At 47.0% G+C, this 18,504-nt stretch overlaps 1 protein-coding gene across 2 annotated transcripts in view; it reads left to right on the plus strand.

Annotated features, from left to right (window-relative positions):
* Window positions 1-18,504, plus strand: part of PTPRT (protein tyrosine phosphatase receptor type T) — a 1,002,137-nt gene that overhangs the window by 742,797 nt on the left and 240,836 nt on the right. The window lies entirely within an intron of this gene.

Genomic DNA, 18,504 nt, shown 5'->3' on the forward strand with positions numbered 1-18,504 from the left:
TTATCCTAAGAGCTATGGGAAGCCATTGAATGACTTTAATGTTTTAACAGTAATAAAGATAGATTGCATTTATTGAGTGGTTACAATGTCTAGGCATTGTGCTTACAGTGATGTGCAGGCTGTTCTAAGGGCTTTACAAGTGTTATATCTCAGTTAATCCTCCTTCTAACCTATGAGATAGGGACCTCATTATCCCCATTTGATAGATGACGAAATCAAGGTACCAAGACACTAAGAACCTCACCCAAGGTCTTACAGTTAAAAAGTGGCAGAGCATGGGAGGCTGAAGCAGGAGGAACACTTGAGGTCAGGAGTTTGAGACCAGCCTGAGCAAGATCGAGGCCCCGTCTCTACCAAAAATAGAAAAAGTTAGCCGGGTGTGGTGATGCGCACCTGTAGTCCCAGCTGCTCAGAAGGCTGAGGCTGGAGGATCACTGGAGTCCAGGAGTCTGAGGTTGCAATGAGCTATGATGATGCCACTGCACTTCACCCAGGGTGACAGAGTGAGACTGTCTCAAAAAAAAAAAAAAGTGGCAGAGCTCACATTCTGAATCACTGCAGGAAGCTGCCACCTGCTTTTGAGAAAGGGCAAGTAAGGGGCTGGTGTCATTCTTGAGTATAGCAGGGAAAGATCCAGCCCACCTCCTGATGAGAATACCCACCCCTCTGGCATGGACATGGCCAGGCAGCGTGGTCTGCCTCAGTGCACATGTGGCTCCAGGGGAAGACTTGACACCTGGCTCAGGTTCCGGCCCCTGTACCTGGCTCTTATCTGGAGCTGGTGCCTGAGGATTTTGACAAGGCGGATAGGCCCTTATCAGCCCACACAGCTGCTTCCTGGTCTGTTTCCCCCAGGGAGTTACAGGGCAGTGAAATGAAGGTGTTAACATCTAGTTCCACTCCCTGGACAAGCTGTGCTGCCTTGGGGATCACCAGATCCCCACATGAATTAATGTGGGTTGGAGTCTGCACTTTGGATGAATCTGTGGCTCATAGCGGGTGGGTTGCAGGACTTGGGATGGAGAAGAATGGACTGTGGACACAGGGAGAGGAGGGGACACGGAGAAAGCTGCTGAGCTAGGGGTCCCAGCAGCTTTTGGCTGTTTGCTGAGGGCAGAACAAGGAAAAGATTGAGAATCCAGATGGGGTGATTATTTAGGTGAGACATTCTCATCAGGGAAAGATACTTTTAAAGAAACAAAATAGCTCAAATTGGTCTTACAGAAAATCCTGGGTGGTGGGTGGGAAATGACTTGGTATCGTGGACATGCAATTGGAAAGTGCAGTACCCAGGTTCATCTCTCTTTCTCTTCCCGATTGTCTCTGCTTCCTGTGTCCTTTGATGTGTCTGCCCCATGCCCCTTTCTGCACACTGGCTTTTCTCTCTGCTTGGCTGTTGCTTTCCTTCCCACTACGCTAGTGTCTTCAGCCTGCACCAGGGCTAACTCTGGCCCCCAACACCTCTGGGCCTTTAAGCTTCAGCGCCTTTTTGTTGAGCAATGGAGTGCAAATTTGCAGATGTGTCCATGGCACCATTATCTCTATAGACTCTAAAATGGCAATTATAATAGTTCAGGGACTGAGAGAATTAAGTTTCAACACATAGGTTCAGGGTGGAGAGGGCATTAAAACTCCCCAAGGGCATCCAGATGTGAAGGTAGGTAGTGCATCCCTTCTCTTAGGGTCCCGTTTGTTGTCGGAGTGTTCTCATAGTTCCTGAATTCTTTCTTCTTTGGAGACAAAATCTGGGCCCCTGGAGTGTTTGTCATTGAATGACAGAGCCAGATTCAGAGAAGACCTACCTTCTCCCCCACCCACACACACAGGTGAGGCAGCCCAAGGCAGTGTGGTGGGGCCACTGCATCACCCCACCTTAGCCTAAGGATGAACCCAGTAAGACAGTGATAAGGTGAGAAGCTAGTATGAGCAGGTCTCCTCGGGAGTGTTTCTATATTTGTATTCAGAGCACTTCAAAGAATATTTCAATTGCTATTATTTTAGCAAATGTCTTTCATGCAAAATGTGATGTTTTTCAATGAAGCAGCCTTTATCTGAATCAATGGGATGATTCTTTCCACCTCCCACAGGAAACACTCAGCACCTTTTAGTTACACACCTTCAACATGCTAAGGAGCGCCTCTCTGAGTTGCCTTCTTCACATCTGGGGATTTGTGAGCTCTGAATCTTGAGCGGAGACTGGAGTTCTAGCTGTGAATCTCATAAAGAGTTTATGTTTCTTTAAATATTGCTCCAGCAGTATGCCTTGTCTCTGAAGCTCTGCTCGGCCCAGTACAGGCTCTGCTCTACTTGAAGAGCAATGGGATCTCAGGGTCTCTGGGAGGCTGAAACTAGAGTTTACTCCTGCAAAAGTTCTGGGAAGTCCCCCCTTCAGAGAGCATAGCTTGTAATAATCTTTGATGTCTTCAAATCAAGCTCCACACTCCCGAGGTTTGGGGATGGCCATACTGGGTGGGCAATGGTCATCTTACATGCCCCCTCGGCACCCTGAATTTTGTGATCATTTTCCCTGCCCTGGGTGTAATCCCTGTCCCCACCTCCATTCTCCCCACACTCCCTGAGCAGGGGCCCTGCAGGAGGCCTTGTGTAGGGTGCTGAACCAGGCAGCTGGGCCAGAAGGCAGGGTCCAGAGACAGGGCTCTGCAGCATCCTCTGGGCCCTGAGGGTAGAGAAGTAAGACCCACATGCCACCTTGTTCCCCCAGGTGCCCAGAGCCCAGAACCTGGGTGGAGGAGTCCTGGGAGGTCCTGGGCCCCTGCAACTCTGCCCTGAGTTGGAGCAGTTACCTTTCCTGACAAAATCCCATCCCCCCAGCCCACTCTCACCCCCAGGTCAGACTCTGTGGCTTCTTCTCATGACTTGCAGTGGCCCCCAGTCCACCAGACCAGACTCCTAAGTCTCACAAGCACTCACAGAGGTTTGTGCAGGCCCTGTAGACCTCTCTGTCCCCACCTCCCACTCTTTCTTCCTGGAAAGCTCTTCTCTTATATGTCCACTCAGCCGACTCCTCCACTGTCACCTCCATGACATCCTGGCTCAAATCTCACTTGAGTCTGTTTGGTGCTGCCCTGGCCCCATCTCCCCAGCTCTCTGCACTCCTTACCCTGCTCTGCTGGGTGTTTCCTTTCCTTTTGTTCGCTAGAGCACTTATTATCTGCTAACATACCAAATGAATGACATATTTATTATGCTTATTGTAATTTTCTCCTCTCCTCTTACCTTCCTGGCAACTATAAGGTAAATTCCAGGAAGGCAGGGATCTTTATTGGTTTGTTCACTGGTGTATCTCAGGTGCCTAAAATACTGGCTAGTTTTTATTACTGCCCAGTAGATATTTGTGGACTCCAGTGGAATGAGTCTGCAGTTTCCCTCAAAGACCCTCTCTCTTGTTGTAAATTCAAGTCAAACCGACCTACTTGGTATTTGACTCAGTGCTGAGCATTTCCAAGGCCTCTTATATGCACGACACATTTCAACTTCGTGAAAAAGTTTTTTGCTTGATGTTGGAACTGAGTCTTACTGAAGCCACCCACGTGCTAGGCTTCCTAGCCTAAAACCAGCCCTGCCCACCCAAGATCAAGGGCACAGTGTTAATCAAGCACACATTGTCTTTCATAATCCAAAAGTTCTTCCTTTTGTTCTCCTTCAGTCTTTAGGATACAAATTCAAAACACTTCCTTTCTATTCTGAACACTCTTCCTAAATAAAAGGTGGTGGGGGAAGGATCGTATCTATCAAGAAACACAAGAACCAAAAAAGTACACTGAATTATCAGGCAAAGAAAAGGGTAAAATCCCAAAGTCATTTTCCTTTCCAGTTTGTAGTTTAGCTTCTCCCTACAGTGGGTGCCTAATGAGGCTTGGCTCTGGAAGTCCAGGCAATCAGACTGCTTACTTCCTGTGTTTCACTCTGCAATCCCCAGCTTAGGAGACCAAGTTTACAGCCTTTGAAATGAGCTCCACTCACGTGCTGTGTAGTCACTGTAATCAGGGGAGGGGCTAAGAGCGGAAGCCAGCCCTGTCTGAGCCCAGCTTTGTGTTCTTGCAGCACTGTTCAGAGGCAGAATCACAGGGTGAGCGAGAGGGACTGAGCTCCTGTCTCCAAAGGTGTTCTGGATTCTTCCCGGGTGAGCCCTGGCACTGCCTCTAGGGGCATGTCTCACTCAGATGGGGCAGAAGAAGAACTGGACAATGATGGTAAAGTTGTGGATAGCAAGTTAGAGCTTCCTGGGAGCCACAGATGCAGAAACAGACCCTGTTGGCCAATGGAAAGGGGGGGATGGGAAGGAAAGCAAGAGCCACAGTCTCTCAGGAGCTGCAGGAGAAAACCAGGTAGCTCACAGTTAGCAACCTCTCAGTCCTGGGGGCAGGGAGCAGTTGGATCAGGTAGCAGGTGTCTCTGCAGAGAGGACAAGCCTGGCCGCTACCCTTATGCCAGTGGGCACCCAGGGGAGGGAAGAAAGGCTTGGTCTGGGTGTTAAAGACTTAGGTTGCCCACAGGGGGGCCCTCTGGACTTTTTACCTCAGTTAGGTGCCCACGAGGAGAGGGAAGGCACTGCAGTTGTGGTCCACAAGGTCCTGCTGCCCTAGGCTGGGCTGTGGCCAGGCTGAAAGACAGAGCCCCTCTGTCCGGATGTGAAAGCTTTGGGAAGTCCCCCTGAGCAGGAGGAAGTGGTGCACAGGCATATAACACATTTTCCTGGCAACTGCCTGCAGGTGAGGAGGGGGCCTAACTCCTGGGCACTGCCCTCAAAGTGGGAGGGAATGTGTTGCAAGCAGTCGTCCAACTCTGTGGCATCAGTGCATCAGTGCCACACTTGGCACCAGTGGACACTTTCCAGTAAGAACTGCCTCATTTAGTGCTTATTTATCCTCATTTTACAGATGAGAATCGAAGGCTCAGAGTTGCTACTGCTTACTCTAGACCATGCATTCTTCAAGGGGATGCCATCATCCCCAAGAGGTGAAAGTTGTTTCTTGGCAGTAGGAGTAAAGGCAGGGTGTGGGAAAAAATTGTCCCTTTCTTAGGCATATGCATAATATGCATAAAGTACACATACAACTATACGGATATGCATAGGGTCCGTATACAGCTGTACAACTTGTCTATAGAATTAAAATTTCATGAGGGCACAACAGAGAATAAAATGTCTAAATCAGGCCGGGCGCGGTGGCTCACACCTGTAATCCTAGCACTCTGGGAGGCCGAGGAGGGTGGATTACTCGAGGTCAGGAGTTCGAGACCAGCCTGAGCAAGAGTGAGACCCCATCTCTACTAAAAATAAAAAGAAATTATATGGCCAACTAAAAATCTATATAGAAAAAATTACCCGGGCATGGTGGCGCATGCCTGTAGTCCCAGCTACTCGGGAGGCTGAGGCAGTAGGATCCCTTAAGCCGAGGAATCTGAGGTTGCTGTGAGCTAGGCTGACGCCACAGCACTCATTCTAGCCTGGGCAACAAAGCGAGACTCTGTCTCAAAAAAAAAAAAAAAAAAGGTCTAAATCAGAAAAAAGTTAATAAACCCTGGTCTAGACCAGCATGTTCTAGCCACTAGCTACTACAAGTGGCTATCGTGCACTTGAAATGTGACTAGTCCGAATCAAAATGTGCGGGGAGTGTAAAATACACCCTGGATTTCGAACATTTAGAAGAAATAACAGAATGTAAAATATCTCCTTAATAATGTTGTATTGATTACATGTTGGAATAACACTGTGGATAACTTGGGTTAAATACAATATATTACTAAACTTAATTTTGTCTTTTGCTTTTTACTGTTTTCTGTGTGGATCCTAGAAAACATAAAGTCACAAACGTGGCTCCCATTCTATTTCTAGTGGGCAGTGCTGCTCCAGAGGACCATCTGCTAAGAAAGCACGAGGGGATTTACACCCAAGTCTTCTGACCCCTCTGCATGTTGGTGTGTTATCTCATAGCTGCCTCCTTTAAGAACCACTTACTGTGTGGCCTTTGGCAAGCCTCTTAACCTCTCTGATCCTCAGTTTCCTCCTGCCCCAGGCTCTTCTGAGTACTTTGAAAACAGAGAAAGTCCCTCCACCTGTGAGGTTCTATTCTGGAGCTGCTGTGGGCCTGGGGTCACTGCAGGACAGGTGGGTGTGGGGTACCCAGGACCCATTTCACCAGAAACGACAGTTCCGTGAATTCAGTGTCACCGGCTATGTGTCTGCTTCTGGGGAAATACCACAGGGGCAAAGTTAGAAAAAGAGAGCTCCTAACCTGAGATGAGCAAGTTAGAGAGAAGGTTAGAATAAATGATCATTTTAACCAAGAAGGGAGAAAAACAGAACCAAAAAAATAGGATTTTATAAAACCTTCCCAAAATAAATAGAGGCTAATAAAACATCTTACAAATGCTTCTTTGCTGGGTTGAATTGATGCTTGGATCTCCAATATGCCCACACTTTTATTCATTTCCTATGCCTAATTTAGTGGAGGAGAAAATCAATTCTATTTTAATTTCATGAGAAAAATGCTAAATGAAAGGAAAGCACAATAGAGTGAAACTTCAGCCTTCGCCTCCGCACCACCCCCCCCCACCCCCGGGGCCCAGAATGTGTGATTCTGTGATCAATGGGTTTCTCCTTAGAAAGGCCTCTCAATCTGCTCTGTCTTCTCCTCTGACAAGGAGGCAAAAAGTTCCAGGCCTGTCAGGAAAACCCTCTGGGGTGCTTGGGAAATATAGACTGGCCTCAGGTTCCCTGATCTCCCCCAACTTTCCAAATTCACTTCCATCCCACTTCCTCTTAATTTTGGCCCTATACACCCAACCCTCTAGCCAGAATCTCTTCCCACCCCTCCAAACTCCTGGCATGTCTTTTCACTTCATCTGATCCTCTAACAGATAGGCTCCCAGAGCAGAGTTTCTGGTCTCTCGGATCTTGGAAGCAAGACTACCCACTCTTAATGATGACGAAAGGGCAGAGGTTAAGCAGGTGGATTCTAGATTCATGCTGCCTGGGTCTAAAAGCCTGGCCCTGCCTCTTAGCATCTGTGAGAGCTCTGGGAAGTTATTCTCCCTAAGCCTTGGTTTCCTTACCTGCATAATGGGAATAGTAACAGTGGTAGCCTCAGAAACTTAAGAGGATTTTTTTAAATTTCAAAATACTGGGGGGAGTACTGATGTTTTTGTTTACATGTATCAATTTTTTTATGCTTGAGTCAGGGTTATAACTGTACCCATCCCCCAGATAGTGTCCATTGTATCCAGTAGGTAGGTTGAAGTGAGTAATGCATGGAAAGCCCTTGGCAGGCAAGGCAGCTGGCAAACAGTGAGTGGTCCTAAATGTTCACTCATATTGTTATTATTATTGTGATAAATTCCTCCAAGGATGTGGGGAGCATAGAGGGGAGCCTTTGGCTTATGACCTTGTGGTTCCATGATTCCAGATTAGCCAATCAAGGGATCTTAGGACACATTTTTTTTTCTGTTCTCCTTTTAAAAAGTATTTAATTTTAAAATAACTTTACCCTTACAGAAAAATTGTGAAATGCATGCAGAGAATTCCTATAGACCCATCACCTGGCTTCCCCTCATGCTAGCATTTTACATAAACACAGTACAATGATTGAAACCAGGAAATTAACGTTGATGAATTCCTCAAACTATTAATACGATTAGCGTTATAATATACTGACATTTGAATTTCATTTATCTTCCAATTAATGTCCCTTTTTCCAATCCGGGATCCTGTCAACGTTCCTCTGTTCCACTCAGTTATTGTTCCTTAGTCTCCTCCAGTCTAGGACATCGCCTCAGTCTTTCTTTGTCTTTTATGACCTCGGCACTTTTGAAGAATACTGGTCAGTTGTTTTATGAACTGTCCTTTAATTTATTTTTTTCTGATGTTTTCTCATGATTAGATTGAGATTATGCATTTTGGCAAAAATACCGCACAAGTGATATGCTAGTGGTGCTTTTACCTTTGATCACGTGATTAAGAAGGCAGAAAGTATTTGTTGAGCATATACTCTGTTTCCTTTTGTGGATACAAAAGAGTATAAAATGTTGCCCATGCTCTCAAGAAACTCTCAAGTCTGATGAACAAATGATGTTTTAGTTACTACTCCGGGTAACAAACCACTCCAAAATTTAGTAGCATAAAGCCACAACCTTGTTATGCTTACAGATGCTGTGAGTCAGGAATTCGATAGGGCATATCAGGGATCGCTTGTTTCAGCCCCACCGTGTCCAGGGTCTCAGCCAAGGACACTCAAATGACCAGGGGTGGTGGCCAGACAGCTGAGAACTGGAATCACCTGTAGGCTTCCCCACTCAGCAGCCGGGAGCCTAGGTGACTGCACCCAGCTGGGGCTGTCGACCCAAGTGAACATGCACACATGGCCCCTCCATGTGCGCTGTGTGTGCTCACACATGGCAGCCCCAGGGGATGTAGACTTCTCACATAGCAGCTTACGTGCTGTAGATGTGGACTTCTCCATGGGCAAGTCGGGAACTGCACTGCCTTTTACAACCCAGTCTTAGAAATCACAAAACATCACTTCCTCCACATTCTATTGGTCAAAGCAGTTGCAGGTCCTTTAGGACTTGAAAGCGGGGGGACATAAATTCCACCTTTTGATGAGAGGAGTGTCAAAGGATCTGTGGCTATTTTTAAAAACCACTCAAAATGGGAAAAGTACCAAAAGGACTGTCTATTTATACAGATTTGGAAACTCACACTCAAGAAAAGAAGACCTTCATCAGTTTGGGCCTCATTAGTTATTAAATACATAATTTTTGAGCACCAACTATGTGCCACACAGGCGTGGACCCAGCTGCTGGGGAAGCTAACCAAGCCCCTCCTGGGCAAGGCAGACTCAGACAGACCCACTGCAAAGCCCGGTGGTCTGACAGCCTGCCCCCAATCAATCCCTTGCCCTAGAAACTGTCCACACAGGAGTGTGCACAGAGAGGCTGAGGACAAGGTGGAAGGGTGGGGTGGAGAATGCTGGGCTTTAGCATCAGAATGACCTCATTCCAAATCCCAGCCGTACAACATTCAGGATTTGTTTCATTTTCATTCTTAATCCTCATTTATTCAGTAAACCTTAATGACTCCTTCTCTATGCCAAGCTGGGTGCTTGGCAATTATTGCAATAAATAAATAAAATCCAGGCTTTGCCCTTAATGAAGGATTTTTTCCAGGCTGCTTGTGTTAGAAAGGCTGTTGATGTGGCTGCAAGGTTCTAGGGAGCAGGGTCATAGGATTATTTCAGTTCTCGAATCTCCATGCCCAGAGCCAACTGGAGAGGAATTGGTCATGCAATTTAGCAACTTAACCAGGTTAAACTTAGCAGAACAAAAATCAGCTGAGTGTGAAGTTGGAAAGCAAGCAGCTTACATTCGGAAACCCAAGAAGTATTGCCATGCAGACTAAAAGCCACTGGGAATAGCGCTAGACAGACTCATTAAGCAAGAAGGTTTCTGTGAAAAATAACAAAATCATAGCACCCAGGACACCCCAGCATGAGATTAAAAGCTGAAAGGGGGTTTAAGCTTCACATTATTAAGCTGCATTATGATAGTTTAGCAAGAAAGAGCTTAGAGCCATCTGAGTTGATGGTGGCTCTGTTATGGGACTCTGGCCGTGTTCTTTGAAATTTAGAGCAGTTGGAGAGAGTGAAACTCAGAATATCCTTCCCATGTAGGGCAGGGGAGGGGACACAAGGAAACTGGGAGGTAGCCCAGTGTTAAGGATCAGAGGGGCCTGAGGTGCTGGTGGAGGGAGAACCTACCGACAGGAACACACACCGAAGTCTGTCTGGGAGCTGAGAGGAGGGTGGGCAAGAGAGTAAGGTGCCTGGTAAGCACATAAATGTTGGTTCTTGTAATTATCACCCACTGGCCAAACTTGCAGTTTGGGTTGCTGGATGGTGAACACTAAAGACCCTGGACTGACTGCACTCTGAGCTGGTCTCTCAGCATTTGATCCCAGAGCCAACAGGAAACCATCTAAAGTCAGAGAAGAGGATATTGATGGGAAACAGCAAAAGCCACGTTGGGCAAATAAGCTGACTTCCCCTTCTGCAACACCTCTCTGATCCGTGGCCACCCAAGGAGTCCACACTAGACTAAGGCAGCTCCCTGCAGGGCTGCACCAGGGCTGTCATGGCAGCAACCGTGGGCATGAGTCCCTGTGCTGGCAGCGCTGGGGAGGGAGGGCAGCCCAGGCAGCCCTTGCACAGTCAACCACACCCACAGGCTGGGCCTCTGACCCTGGAGCTCAGTGGTGGGAACCAGAGAAGCCAGGCAGGCACTGTCCAGACTTTGCCGCTTCATCCATTTGTCATCAGAGCACTTTGGCTGGTGAGGTTACAGGATAGAGCCTTGGTCACTCAGCTCTTGGTAAGTGGTAGATCTGGGTTTCAACACAGGTTCTGCAAGACTAAAGGCCAAGTGGTCTTCCCTCCCCCTAGGCCGAGACCCACACTCCTTGCCTTCCTGAATGTCCACAGCATCAGAAGCATGAAGCTAGTGAAGACGTGCAGGTCTTCCCCAGTAGTTTCCAGCCTCAGGAGACTCATCCCCCAGGTCTTGTGCCATGTGTTGGCTTCATCTTTCCCTATATTCCTAGGGACCTCATTTTTCTCCAGCCAGGAATTGACAGTTCTCAGAGTCAATCCATTCACCTTTTCTCCATCCTCTCTGCTTCTGGGCTACACCAGGCCTTCTTTGTCATCTGTCATCTGGATGAGAACCAGACCTTCCAAGGGTCCCCTGTATTGTTCCAACAGTCAGTTTAATCCTTCGTCCCCTTGCTTGAGAATGTGCTTCTCCAAATTCAACATGCAGGAGAGTCACCAGGAGAGAGTTCTGGGCCTCAGCCCCAGCAGACATTCTGATCAGTAGGTCTGGGATGGGCCCATGAATCTGTATCCCTAACAAGTTCCGGGTGACACTTGATACTGTTCTGTCTGCAGACTGCACTTTCAGTAATGCTGTTCTAAAACACAAGTATGACCACGTATCTCTCTTGATCACCTACTTTCCCTTTTAAATGGCTCTATATTACCCTCAGGGTAAAAATCTAAGCACTTGAGTAGTCCCATAAAGGCTTCCATGCTCTGACCCCAGCAAGGATGCCATGTGCTGTTGCATAGTTTGTCCACTGCACAAAGCAACACAGCCAAGGGGATGAAATTTATTAAGCTCTTGGCTGTGTCTGGCAGGAGGAGTATAACTAGGTATTAAGAAAGGCACCATCAGCTCACTGAAGTAGAGGCGGGTGAGACTGACATTTTTCTACTTTACACAAAAACACCCCTTAGACCAGCAGTGGTCCTGCCCCAGAGCATCTCTCCTGCTTTCTCTTTCCTTCACTCTGCACTGTCTCCTATCACTTCCTCCGCCCTTCTCCCACCCACCTCACCTGCTTAACCCCTTCGTGCCCTGTGGGGAAGGCTTCTGGCCTCAGAGACTCAATCAGTTTTCTGTGTTACCTGCTGCCAAGAGGCACCTTCCGTTCTTACGAGCAGGAATCTTACTTGCCTTCCCCACTCATGCCTGTGGCTGTGGCTCATACCTGCTTCCCTCACTGGACTGTAGTTTCTGAAGACTCCCCAGTGCCTCGCACCTGGCTGAGCACCTAGTCAAGAACTCAATGAATATTTGCTATAAATTCTATTCTGCAGCCGCAAAAGCTCTCACAGGTGCCAAACCCCGGCACACCGTTTGTTGTTGTTTTGTAAATAATTTATTTTGAAACATTATAAATTTACAGAGAAGTTGCAAAAAAATAATACAGAGTTTTATAACCTTCACACAATTTCCTCTAATGTTAACATCTTACATAACTGTGGTATATTTATCAAAACTAAGAATTCCTGTTCAGTGAATTGCTATTAACTAAACTTCTGACTTTTTTCAGATTTCCTCAGTTTTTCCATGGAAGTCCTTTTTTCTCCTCCAGGTTTCCATGTAGCATTTATTAAATAGTTGTTATGTCTCCTTATTCCCCAGCCTGTAACCGTTTCTCGACCTTTCCTTGTCTTTCTATGACCTTGACACTATTTAAGAGTACGGTTCAGTACTCAGTCTGAATTTGCCTGATGTTTACTCATTAGTAAATTCAGGTTATGGGGAAGAAAACCACGGAAGGAATGTGCCCTGCTTACTACGTCCTATTAGTGGCCACATGATCTAAACAAGACTTATCACTGGGGATGCTAACCCTGATCGTGTGGTGAAGATGGTGGTTTCCAAGTTTCTCCACTTTAAAGCTACTATATTTTTTCCCCTTTCCATCCTCCATTCATTCTAATTGAGTCACCGGGTATGGCCTCCACTTAAGGAGAGATAAATTAGGGAAGTATATCAAAGAATTTCTGGACTTACGGTAAAACCACAAAAGTAACTCATGAATTTGGGGGAAGATGCTTTGAGACTGTGCAAATATTGTTTCCCCACCCATGTTAGCATCCATCAGTGCATCCTGCCTGTGGCAACTGCCACTGGGGTGCTCCAGCAGTGACGTTCTGGTTCCCTCCAGGGGGCCATATCAGGACTCCTCTCCTTGGTAAATGCCACATCTTGCAATTCTTTCGCCTGATTCCTCTTTTCCCTAAGTTCCCAGCTCCACCATGCTCAGCTGTGGCCGCCTGGCTCTATCTCCTGGGCAGCTTTAAAAATGTATCAGTGCCCAGGCGCTTGTATCCAGAGAGCTGGGTGTAACCGCTCCTGTGTGGAGCCCGGGCACTGGTATGTTTTAGCAGGTCCCCTGAGCACTGTCTGCTCTGCCCGGTCTGAGGGCCACCGGCCTAGCCCAGCGCTCTCACGGCTTCTCTGGGAGGCTGTCCTCTCTTTCTCTGGCAGAACCAGTGACTCCCGCAGCTGTGCTCCCAAAGCACTTGGCTCCCTGCAGTTCCCACTGATGCCTGTGTTTGTCCACCAAATCAGGAACTGTGTCTTCTCCATCTATGTCTCCCCTCTCTGGAGCCCGGCACAGAGTCTAGCACAAAGCGGGCTATCGGTGAGCATTTGTGGATAGAGACAATGAGCAAATCTCAATAGAAGCAAAAGCAAAGCAATCGCGGCTTGTGCACAAAAGCAGCAGGTACTCACACTCATGCTGGCTCCACATGGAAACACCAGGAACAGCAAGATGAGTATCAGTCATAATCACTCTTCTGTTGGCTTTATAGTCCTGGCTTTCTAGGAAAAACACAAGGGCACCCTGGCCCAGAAGTCACTGGCACTTGCGTTGCAGACGTCTGTGGATCTGCAGTGTTCTGTGGAAGAAACGGGTTCATGTTGTATTTTTAAATTTTCTGGAAACCAGAGGGCCAACACTACACTTTCCAACAAGAGGAGATTACCTTGAGCTGGTCTCTTTTTCACCAGTTGCTTCTGAGGCCACCAAGATGACAAAGACCATGGCCTGCAGACACTTTTGCTGTGGATTGAAAAAAGGGAGAAAATATTTTAACCAGTTGTTTTCAGCTTAAAGAAAAAAAATATGAATTTAACCCTTTATTTGATAAACCAACCATGTTGATCGATTTTACCTGTGGCCTTGTTAAAATTTCACTACATTGAGACTTACGGAGTATGAGCTGGAAGCCACTGGAGAAGGTCAGGTGCAGATGGGATGGAGAACGTAGGCGGTGACCCTCCCGAAGTGTTTAGGATGAGGACACACGTGTAGTAGCAGGAGGGGAGGGTGCTGAGCTGCAGGGGATGCTTCTGGAACATCAGGCTGTGGGTGGGCAGGCCTTGACTCAGTTTACACTACTGTCATGACAGCTAATGCTGCTGTGAGTGTTCTCAGTGTTTTTAAAATTCCACTTGATTGTTGGCTTAATGCCAGCTTGCCTCCGACTGTGATGCTCGCGTGAACTTCCTGTTTTTAACCTGACATGTGTATCAGGATGTAATAAGAGTATGTCGTTAGTTTGATAAAATCATAGTGAGTTTTCTCAAGTTGGGGCCATTTCTTTGGGAGTGATCTCTTTGAATAAACTTCTAGTCCTCTGGGGCCACGCTGTGTGTGTGTCCCCTACCACACATGGCACTGACATTCACGCACCGGCCGAGAGATGGCGCTATGGTCAAGTGAAGGCAGCAGAGGCAGCAGAGAACGCTTAATGTCCTAGGGGGAGGCGTCACCACCTGTCCGTCCAGCACGCTGCCCAGATGGCACTCCTAGCCTCTGCCCTTCCCCCAGTTTACACTTCCACCATGTCACCCTTCTTGGCCTCAGTTTCCTCAGCTGAGGAATGGGAATAACCAGAAAAAAAATCCATACTATTTTTTGAAGATCAAATGAGATACTTTTTTTTATACGAGGCCCCCCTCTCAGGGCCTGGCATGTAGTGAGTGTTCCAAAAAGGTGGCTTTTGTCATGATTGCATCTTCCAACCACTTGTTTCTGAGTTCTCTCCACTGCTCTCATCCCTACTTTATCTCATCTCTTCCCTTAGCCCCCACGTACCACCTCATCCTCTAAACCTGCTCTGTCTGCATGTGAAACTGTTGTATTTTCACCCACACCTCGCCCAGTGCCCAGAGCACAGCACAGCTCAACCCAAGCACATTCAGGAGACAAACAAGCCCTTTCTGACGGGATTCTTTGAGGGAAAGTCTTTCCTTCTCTTCTCCCCGCTCTCTTGCCCTCTCCCTGCAGCCCAGGTGGAAGAGCCACCTGTGTTTCTCACCTGTCTCCCGGTCCATTGCGGCGGGAGCCTTGGTGCAGAAGCTAGAGCCACCTGTGGACTCGCTGGAGCCTCACTCCTGCACAAAGGGCTTGTCTCCCAGAAGTAAAGAAGCTGCATGTGACCCCACAACATAAATTAAAACCAAAACTAAAATTGGAATTAGCATTTTACCTTGAAGAACTGGAAGCTCAGAGAGGTTAAGCCAATTACTCAAGCCACACAGCTAATCTGATCATTCATTTATACATGTAAGGAGATGAAAGGTTGAACAAATGCCAGGTAAGATCCTTGCCTTCTTGGAGCTTAAAGTCTATTACAGGGGTCAGCAAACTTCTTCTATAAAGGGCCAGAGAGGAAGCATTTTAGGCTGTGTGTTAGGGTGTCTGTTGCAACTACTTTCACATACTTTGTACGTGAAAGCAGCCATAGATGGTACACAAATGGTTTGTGTTCCAATAAAACTTTGTTTACAAAAACAGATGATGAGTAGACTTTGGCTTATAGGCTGTATTTTGTTCAACCTCGGGGCTGGTGGAAAAGGGACTCATTGTTGAAACACTTGTATGGTTACATGTAAAGTCAGTGGCTCAAAGGAGAGATATGTGACTCTGGGAAGATAAAATAGGAGAATCTGGGAGTCAGAGAAGGTGCCCATAAAAAGGGTCATATTAAGTGAGGTCTAAGTATAAGGAGTCATGAATTAGGCAAAAGGGGACACATGGAAAGGGAGAGGTGTTCCAAGCTGGCAGAACAGCTGGTGCAAAGGCCCTGTGGCAGAACGGGCCATGGCTCTTTTCAGGTATGGAAATAAGGCTTGTGGTGCAAGACAGAGGGCAGGAGAGGGCAGCCTATGCAGTGAGCTCGTTAAGATCCCAGGTCAAGAATGCGATCTTCACCCTAAGAGCTGTGAGAGACCATTGTTTTTATGACATGATTAGAGTTTTATTATGAAGTGCTCGCTCTGGTTTCTGGCCCCGGATCCCACTCTCAGCAACCAGAGAGGGATGGGGACACCCTTGAGAACTTTATTGCAGCCAGAGCTCATCCCTGGAGCCCGGGGTTGATGTGAAGCTCAGCACCCTTCCTTCCACTAACCCTTTATTTTATGTTCGCTATTCTAACAAATCTTCCCTTCTCTCCACTTACAAACGAAGATTCATATTTCATTACGCATTTACGACCACAGCGCCATCCCATTCCATTTTTCTCACCTTTCTTCTTTCCCTCCCCCAGCCCCGATCCCCCACTAACTTCGTAAAACTTGCAAGTTAAATTTTTCAAAGACTGTTTCTGACAAAGCAGTGGGAATTAGATTTGGTGAAGCCCTTCATAAAAAATTGAAGACATGCTATATTAACATACATTGATTTATTCATAGTGTTTCATTACAAGTAAGTGAGGATCCTGTAATACCAGGGAAGGTTAGGAGAGCAGGGGAGCGCGGTATATTATATTGACAGCTCGGTGGAAATTAAGTTGCTTTTGGATTGAATTTGGAGCGCAGGAAAAGAATTGGCTAGTAAATAAGGCATGAGTTTTACCTCCCAGTGTCTGTATATCAATGTAGTTGCCACCAGCCCCGGCAGGGGGACAGGGACAGAATTTTGAAAGAATGCAAGGGCACGTCCTCTCTGCTGGGATGCTGGGGGTACTTGCCACCAGCAGAACCCTCTGATCAGCCCCCCTCCTCTGCCAGCAGGGAAAAGCAGAATCCAACCTCACACTGAAAGCTCCACTTGCCCACCAGACTTTGCTTTGTTTAAGCCTTTTCCCGCCCCAGGCCTTTGCCCAAGCGGTTCCGTCTGCTCTGAACCTAGAATGCTCTTTCCTCTGCTCTGACTCCCTATCATCCTTCAGGTTTCAGTTTTGCTCCCTCCTGAAACTCTGACTTGAGCACTTTGTCTTCGTCTGACAGTTCTCAGAAGTAGACCCTGAGACAAGGGTTTGAATATGAGCAGATTGCTGAAAAGTTAAAGAAACACCAGTAAAGGAGTAGAGAATGGTAAAGAGAAAGGAAAGTCGCTAATGATCAGGGTGTTTTCAAGCCAGCTACCTTTGGAAACAGTGGAGCTGAATCCTTCATGGAAACTGGGGTGCTGCAGGGGTATCATTGGGGCCTGGGGAATTCATATACCAGCTCCCATCCATTGCTGGGGATGTTAATGACCCAACGCTCCCAGCGAGCGCCCGTGGAGAAAGTCCTCAAGCGCAGACAGGTAGATGCTTGCAGTGCTTGCCTCTGAAAAGGGCTGGGGTGACAGAAGTGACTGGAGGGGCTGCTGTGGACCGGTCCACCAGAGCAACCTAGAGCTGGCGGCCACCTGCATGATGGATGCACGTGCTTGTGCTCTGATTGTGAAAAGCCCAAAGCCTTCAGCTCCCTGCGTTTCTCCTCCTGGGCTCACTGTGCTCCAGGCAAAGTCTGGCCTCTCTCCTTGAGGACGTGGCATCAATTGTTACACCACTACTGCTTAATGCAGAAGAAAGAAATCACCTCTTTCTCCAAAACATTTGCTGCCCCTGCCAGAAAAAGAAAATCACTTGGTTTCGAAGTAAAGTTGGTGTGGTCCCTTTTCTGCCTGGGTTTGGCCATCCTATAAGTATGGGGCATTCTTGACTGAAGATAAAGTGATGTCAGCTGTCTATATCTGGCTTACCTCCCTCAGAATGGAAGCCCCCTGAGGACAGAGCCTGGCTTGTATTCATTTGGGAGCCCCCAGTGGCACACAGTGCAAGGCCTAGAATACAGGAATATGCAAGGAATGGTGTGCAGCAAATAAGTGGATGAATGAATGGATTCTTCAACCGATGAACTGTGTCTCCAGGCCAGACAGTGGGATATAGAATAAAGAGCACAGGCTTTGGAGTCAGACAGACCTGGGTCTAGTCCAGTGTCAGCAACAGATTATCGAATCAGCGTGAGAATGCATGATTTGCAACTATCCATGCCAACATGTATGAATCTCGCAGACATCATGCTGAGAGAAAGAAGCCAGACACAAAAGAGCAGATACCATAGGATTTCATTTTTATAAAATTCAGAAACAGCCAAAATTAGTCTATGCTGTTAGAAGTCAGACAGAGGTGATCCTTGCTGGCGGTAGGCAGGTAGGGTTGGAAGGAAATGGAAGGGGAAAGTCTTGGACCTGGTAATAGTTGGGTTCTTGATTATAGGACTGTGTACAATTTGCAAAAATTCATCAACCTGTATATTTTTCTGTATGTATATTATACTTTAATAAAACAGTTCTGATGGAAAAAAAAACTAGATAAGACAAACGAAAACTCCTATGTTTGCCACTTAACAAGTGTGTAGTTTAGAGACGTGACACTCAAAGTGTGATTCATGCAGCCAATGCCAGGCTACCAACTGCGGGTTATTTTCACCACAGGGTAAGTGCAGAAATTACTGAGAGTGAGCACTTCCAAACTTTTATAGTACCTTGACATTGCTGTGACACCCAAGCGTGCGATCAGTGAACAGTGGACGCCGTTCCACAGAGTGTAGACCAGTTTGGTTATTGACAAAACACACATGATAAGGCATGTGGGGCTTGATCTTTGAATTATTATCAGTCTGCAGTGTACTGGAAAACACTATAAATAAAGATTGACGTAGATAGTTTGAAAAGTGCCGATTTAATGCAAAATGTTTCCAGTTGAGCCTCAGTTTTCCCATCAAAAAATGAGAATTACTATCTCGATGCCCCCAAGGTTTTGAGGAAGACAACCAAGATAATGCAGGAGAAAATATCCGTCAGCAAATGCTAGTCAAGTGGAGTATGGGACCCGTGATCTGCATTTTTAACAA

Source organism: Lemur catta, chromosome 17 (assembly GCF_020740605.2).
Source record: "Lemur catta isolate mLemCat1 chromosome 17, mLemCat1.pri, whole genome shotgun sequence".
NCBI classification, from domain to species: Eukaryota; Metazoa; Chordata; class Mammalia; order Primates; family Lemuridae; genus Lemur; species Lemur catta.